The following is a 7926-nucleotide window of genomic DNA, read 5'->3' on the forward strand; positions in this document are numbered from 1 at the left end:
CACTTAACCAACTTTGCACATTATTTCCACCCTTATTTCTCCCTTTTATTTTAAAACATATTCAGGTTAGGTGTGGTGTCATAGTCTCTTTTTCTTTTTTTTCACAAATTTTCTTTTCTTTTTCTACCAAACCCATCCTTACTTTTTTCTCTTATTTTACCCTTCTTTATACCCATTTCACATCACAAACCCCTATGATCGACACCCTCAACTTAGGCGATTTTCTTGAGTTGAAGTACATAATGTCCAAGGAGGACGAGGGCCAAAACAGGTTCATTGTAATATAAAAAGAGAAGGTGATAGGTGTAACAAGAAAAATAGGCATACGAGTTAAAAATCGGGATCAAGGGATATCATTCACACATGGAGGATCAATTTTGCTAAAAGTGGACTAATATAAAAAATGGTATATTGTCCTTTCCTAACCACTATCTACAACCTAAGCAAGACTAACCGAGCAAGTTCAGAATTTTACACACAAATGAAACTAAGTAAAATCTCATACACATATGGAATAGAGTCAATATTGCAAGCTACCACCTATCCGATTCATGCATAAGTTCGCAATGATTAGCATGTCCCTAATACTAATTCCATAAAAAGATTCACAATAGTCACATATTATACATATCACATAGTTACAAAATAGACAATTGGAGAGGTATTTATAATTTATCTCACAAACCAAAAAAAATATGACAAATACCTTAGATACTTAATTTTCTCCTAGTTAACCACAAAATATCATGGAAAAAAATATAATATGCCTAAACAAGATGGATATACTAGGAACAAGACTTTGGGGAAAGAGGCACGGCAACAAAAACCCCAAGAGGACATCAAGACCCATAAGTATCCCCACCCTCAATTTAAAATCATGCATTGTCTCCAATGCGTCAAACTAAAATAAGAGAGTTAGAGACATACTTGTGGCACCATGGGTGCAGAAATTTGACATCAATCGCGCAATACAAATACAAAAAACAAAATACCTTGGGTTGCCTCACAAACAGTTCCTGATTTTATGTCGTGGCATGAAGGGACTTTGTTGGGTACTCTGACTTCCCTAACAACTCCATGGGTACCTTATTACTCAGACTTTATCAAGGTTGCCCAATAGTTGGCCTTCAAATTTCTCTTTGCACTTTGAAGTTATGAATTTCACCCCTAATTGCTTTTCTGATTTTCCCATTATGCTCATTGGGTGGAGGTCTAAAAATAAAGGACCCAAGAAATAGATGTGGCATGTTGTTCTTCTTTTCCCTTATGTGAGGAATATAATTTTTTGATTCTGAATCAGCAAATTTAAGAATATAGACACATTCTTCCTCTTTCATGCACTCTTCTTTAGGCTAGAATGACTCGATCAAGATCTAACTATCCAAACACAATATGGAATAATGCTTAGAATTAGTTCCAATACACCCCAACTCCAAATTTGAAGTCTTCTTTACATTCCCACATAACTCTAGTATACTCTCCTTAAGAGTGACACTATCTACAAGAGCATGAGCAATTTTTGACTCCTCCAATTTTAGCTCCTCAGGTTGGCTTTTCAAAATTCCTTTAGTTTCACACCACCTATCACTAAGTTGCTGAACATTACACGTAGCAGCTTTTTCATTAAACTCTAATTTTAGGAGGTGAATATCAAAGACAAGCTTATCAACCTCGTGTACTCGATATAGTTTTTATTTTTCTAGGAGTGCCAATGTCCCAAGCATGCTCTCATTATATTGCAATAATATATTTATCACACCCCTGTAGTAATGCTCTAAATCATAAGAACAAGGATCAATAAAAAAGAGTCATCATCACTCTATACTTCCTCTAGGTAGGATGATATCTCAAGAAAAGTAGGTCAATGAAAATAAATAAAATAAAATAATAGAAAAAAACAAAATAAAAAACCCAATAACTCCATTAATTTCAATCAAGAATTCTGAGACCGTATTCCCCAGCAATGGTGCCAAAATTTGATAACACCCAAAATACACCTCCAATTAAAGGATAAATTAGTCGTCGTAAAATATAGTAACCCAAATAGGTTTCTCTCAAATACCAAGGGAATACGTGAGAAATCTTTCTCGAATTTATTGAAATTACTGGCCAATACGTAAAAGTAAAAAGGGGAATTTGTTAAAATAAAATAAAAAGAAAAAGAATTGGTTGACTATAATCCTTTAATATGTGTATACTTAAAAGGAGTTAAATCTCCAAAAAAAAAGATGGCTTAAGCTACTAAAAGACTATGATATGAGTCTTCATTACTATCCTAGTAAGGTGAATGTAGTCTCTGATGATCTTAGTAGATTGTCCATGTAAAGTTTGGCCCATATAGATGAGGATAAGCAGGCATTGGTAAGGGATAGTCACCGTTTGGCAAATCTTGGAGTTTGTCTTGCAGACTCTGAGGATGGTGGTGCAATAGTGTATCTGGTATCTTAATTATCTCTTGTTGTTGAGATAAAGGAAAAGAAATTCTTAGACCCCAATTTGGTGAATATTAAGCTTCATATGGGTCAACAAAAGGTTTCAGAATTTTTGATTGGTGGTGATGGTATCTTGAGACACCAAGGTAGGCTATGTATTCCCGACATCTATGGATTGAGGGAAAGGATCATGGTCGAGGCTCATGAATCTTGGTATGCTATTCATCCCAGTTCCACCAAGATGCATCATGACATTTGAGAGTTTTATTGGTGGAGTGGTATGAAGCGTTATATAGCTAGCTTTGTGGTAATCTGTATAGTGTGTCAACAAGTGAAAGTTGAAAACTTGAGGCCCAGTGGTTTGTACCAAGAGATTGCCTTGCCCAAGTGTAAGTGAGAGGCAATTAATATGGATTTCGTTACTTGTCTTCCAAGATCTCAGAATCAATATGATTTTATTTATGTCATTGTTGATATAATGACTAAGTTAACTTATTTAATGCCCATGGGACTAGTTTCTAAATGGAAGATTATGCTAAGTTGTATCTTGTAGAGATCGTAAATTTGCATGGTGCTCCAGTTTCTATTATCTTAGATTATGGTCTTCAATTTTCATCTCACTTTAAAAGTCATTCCAAAAGGGTTTGGGTACTAAAGTGTGCCTTAGTACCGCTTTCTACCCACAAATGGATGGATTAGCAGAGGAGAACTATCCAAACCTTAGAGGATATGGTGTGGTCTTGTGTAATCGATTATGGTGATAGTTGGTATAACCACTTGCATTTGGTTCTCACCTATAATAATGTTACCATTCTAGTATTGGCATGGTTCTTTTTGAGGAATTATATTATAGGAGACGTGGGTCTCTCATTAGGTGGTACGAAGTTGGCGAGGGTAAGTTGGTTGGCCCCAATTTAGTTCACCAAGCCTTGGAGAAGGTAAAGGTGATTTTTTATAGATTGAAAACCGCTCAAAGTTGTCAAAAGTCCTTTACGGATAAGAGGTATAGGGACTTAAAGTTTTTTGTTGGAGATTTGGTGTTCTTGTATCACAGCCCCAACTGAGGCCTTAGCATATGGGCATCGTAAGTTTAACCAGGATCGGGGACCACCCCCTTAACCCAACCTAACCACCTTATACAGCCTTGGATGAGCTAAATTTAGAGGATATAACAAAAATGAGCAATGCTCTCACAAAGACTCTAGGATAAGGTCACAACCATGACTGACCTAACTGAGTCTAACCATACCAAACCAACCATCCATACCATACCAAACCATTTATAAAATATAAAACATAATATGATAATCAAACCCAAAATGTAATATGATGGAATAGTGAGAAATTATGTTCACTAATGCCTGCCTCCCTGCTTATTCTAATGCCAAGGATGACACCAATACCGATCCCGCCCATACCAATCCCCAGAAGTACCACAAAGCCTATATCCAAAAAATACAAATATTCCATTGAGATATGCTCCCAACCATATCCAAAACCAATATTCGAAAATAAAGTGAAAAGTTTAAGAATGTCCAATATGAAAAGATGTCTTCTGAAAGGATGGAAGGTTAATACTTCAGTACAATAAGCTGTCCTGAAACAAGTACTATAAAGAAAACGTTGAATGGCCAGTTCCTACATAGTATGGGCATACAACCACCAATAGATGGGTTAGTGGGCGAACACTTGTATGAAACTCAGGATAAGGATAAAGTAATGCCAGTTATCAAAACTAGGTGAAAACCATCCAATGCAAACCACCATACATATATATATAAGTTCTGGGAAAAGGGACCAGGTTTAGCATACCATTAAAACCTTTACCTGGGTTATATAGCTTAGCCGTCCTACCACCCACAGGCCATATAGACTCAACTCCCCTTGTTGAAAGGGTCCCAGTGAATGTAGCTGTAGGACTGGGCAATATCCCTAGTAATACTAGTACATCCCTCTAATATAAATATGACACGTGCATGTGGCCATCGAAGACCCCTTATATCGGCAAATATGAGTTTTAACTTTTTATCCCCCTGAGATCGCCACCTTCCACGACTTAGCTTAGAATTCCCACCATTAATGACAAATTAAAACTAAGTCCAAACAATCCAATTATACTTTTTATTAACCAAGGCTATTTAATAAATTAGTGGTATCGTCATACCACCATACTTGCGAGTATTATCCATAGCTTAGATTAAGAGGACATTTAAGTGCCCTATCCTTAGCCTTATTAAACCTCTTGGTAGACTACCGTGTTCTCTACAATCATTACCAATTAGCCATTAACCTTTGTAAGCTATTGAAAAATATTTAAAATTACATACACAAGCTGAAAATAAGCAAGAGTTCCATTAACATAAGTCAATGTAATAAATATATCTTTATAAGTATTTTATCAAACACTTTGAGGGCATAATATAACCAAAACCAAATTCCATTACCATTAAACTATTACTATGTAATTCAATTGTCCAAAACCACCATTAATGTATAGAAAATATAATTAAAACCATAGAAAATCATAATCAAGCATTTAATTTCAAAATCCCCAAATCAATAGTTGAAAGTCATAATCATTCAAGATAAAAGCCATGAAATTAACCATGTAACCATGCCTTTAATTGAAATTACAATGAGGTAAGAGAATCTTTCCTTTAACCAAGAAGATTTATAGAAATAATTCACCAAGACAAGCCCCAGATTAATTCCCTTAGATAAAACCCTAGCTCTTTGTTCAAAAAGCTCTTGAGAGAATTATGATATGCTTAGGAAGAGTTTCTAAGGTTTTAAGAGTAAAATAATAGGGTAAATAACCTCCTAAGGGTATTAGAAATCGTGGGCCCTTATTAGGGTAAGTAGGAAATATCCAAAATACCCCCACTTAAATCCCATAGAAACCTAATACGGGGTCACGACTGACCTACTTATGATTCATAACCTCCATTATAGTTAATACCCACCCAATTGTAACCAAGTCTCAACCATAGATCAAAAACTATTCAGTATACAACTCATCCACCTAAGCCATAACTCAATATACGATTCATAACCATGATCCGTATCCCTAGTAAAATGTAAGACCAGGAAGATCAAACATTCTCCACATTATGAGTCACCTATATGACTCATACCTAACTATACAACACTTACCCCTAAGTCGTATCCATTCTAGTGACCAAAACTATCCCACAAACTAACACTGGTAAGCTTAATATAGGACTTTACCACTCGTAATCTAGTATACGACTCATACCATAAGTCGTATTAGGTTTGAAGAATGGGATTCTAGGTTATTTTCAAAGGGTACAAACCTAGGATACTTCATTTTAAAAGTGTCTCCCATGAAAGGAGTGATGCTATTTGGTAAAAAGGGAAAGCTTAGTCCTCGGTATATTGGTCCGTACTTGGTTGTGAAAAGGTTCAATAATGTTGCCTATAAGTTGGAGTTGCCTTCTAGAATGGAATCCATTCACCCAATTTTCCATGTCTCTATATTGCAGAAATATATGGGTGACCCTTCATTGGTTGTTCCCTTGAGGGACATTGATATCTCGAACTCTTTTTCCTACGAAGAGGTCTCGGTGAGAATATTATATAATCAACTTCGATAGTTACAAATGAAATAAGTGGCTTTGGTGAAGGTTATATGGATGAACCAAAAGTCTGAGAGGCTACTTGGGAGACGGAGAAGGACATAAGGCCAAATACCTACATTTGTTTTGCATCCCAAAAACTTATGATTGAAGTATGTGTTAATCTTCTAGGTTTGACTTGTATCTTGAGTAGATAATGCATTCGAGTCCCTAAACTTTGAAGGAGCCATGTATCCTCAATAAAATAAGGGTTTGAATCCTATAGTAAATGAAATGAATTAATGATTGAATAATCATAATATATATTGTGTTGCATTCTTGTTGTTGTTTGCTTGTTTTAACTTGTTGCAGGTTTCTTTGATATGTGATGAAGTGTTAACCCGTGGCTATGCTTGGCTTACCCCTCATTCGTGGATAAATGATCCAAGTGGGGGAGAATTTAAACACCTAGACTTTGAACCATTGAAAAACAACTTTATTTGTGTGTCTCTGAGTTGGGTACGACTAGATACTTAAGTCGTACCCTTGTTCATGACTCGTACTAATCTTTCCCTCCCCTCTTGTATCCTAGGTAGTGTGGTGAGGGTCACTCATTGTCCTAGTTATGAGTGACCTCTCCTCAGTCATACCCCATGTATACGAGTGTCCTAGTCATTGAAAAACCCTTGTTTAAGGCATATATCTCTTTCCCTCTTTAAATAACTCTAAATATATGTATTTCACACTTCGATTAGTGAGTGTACATGGTGGTTTTGAAGTCAAATAAAAAGGGTTTTGTTGTTTAATAATGAATAATGTGGACTATTGCTTAGACTTGTGTTTATAAATGTTATTGTTGATATTTTGTGTATGTGAGTGCTTGTTGTTGATAGTCTAACCAATGAGTGTTGAGAAACACTAATATTAAAGGTTATTACTTTGAATATGGCCGAGTTAAAGGCATGTACATAGGGTGTTTGTGAAAATGTCTAAGTGAAATAACTAGTTACCTGTTAACAATGTATTAAGTTAGGGCAATGGCCCAAATATGTATGAATGATTGATAAATGATATTTCAAAGGTATTAGGAGCAATTTATTTAGAATTTGATAACGTTATTGGTTGATGGATAATGAGAGGGTAAATCCCTAGACATTCAAATAAACTTAAATTATGTGTCAAACCAAGTGTGATGAAAATATGATATATTATGGTTAATGAAATATAAATAGTTGTGAGGGTCTTGAGGACCACAAATTATATAGTATGATGAATTAAATGAAGGAATTGGTCTATTGAGATTGTTAACCATTGAAGGCTCCTATGAGGACCATGTGGTCATTTATAATGTTGAATTGGCTAAATTAGCCAAAGCCTGTAAATGTGATATAAATTGTATGAGTGTAAATGCATGAATTAATGGGTCAATAGTTCAAATAGAGACTAATAACAATGGGTGATTCGAGTTCCTCTTCTATTGATATGACTAATGATTTGAGTTCCTAGTCCTATGAAATGATGGCTGATTCGAGTTCTTCGTCTAATGACATGACTAGTGATTTAAGTTCTTAGACCGATGATATTACTAGTGATTCGAGTTCCTAGTCTGAAGAGATCTCTTGAGGTTAGAATACCTCATCAAATAACACGACTAGTCATTCGAGTTCTAATACCAGTGATACGGCTAGTTATTCAAGTTTCTAGTCCAATAAAATGAAACGGCTAGTGATTCAAGTTCCCAGTCCAATGAAATGGCAATGAGATTGGTCAAAAGAGCTAACTTGGTTGAAAGTTCTTCACTCTATATCTAATGAATGAATAATTTGAGAATGCATACTAAGTCATTTTCCCTTGTGGCATAATATGATCATGTTGTGGATATCTATGTGTATGAGTATATGTTCAAGAATAATGTTGAG

Source organism: Capsicum annuum, chromosome 5 (assembly GCF_002878395.1).
Source record: "Capsicum annuum cultivar UCD-10X-F1 chromosome 5, UCD10Xv1.1, whole genome shotgun sequence".
Taxonomy (NCBI): Eukaryota; Viridiplantae; Streptophyta; class Magnoliopsida; order Solanales; family Solanaceae; genus Capsicum; species Capsicum annuum.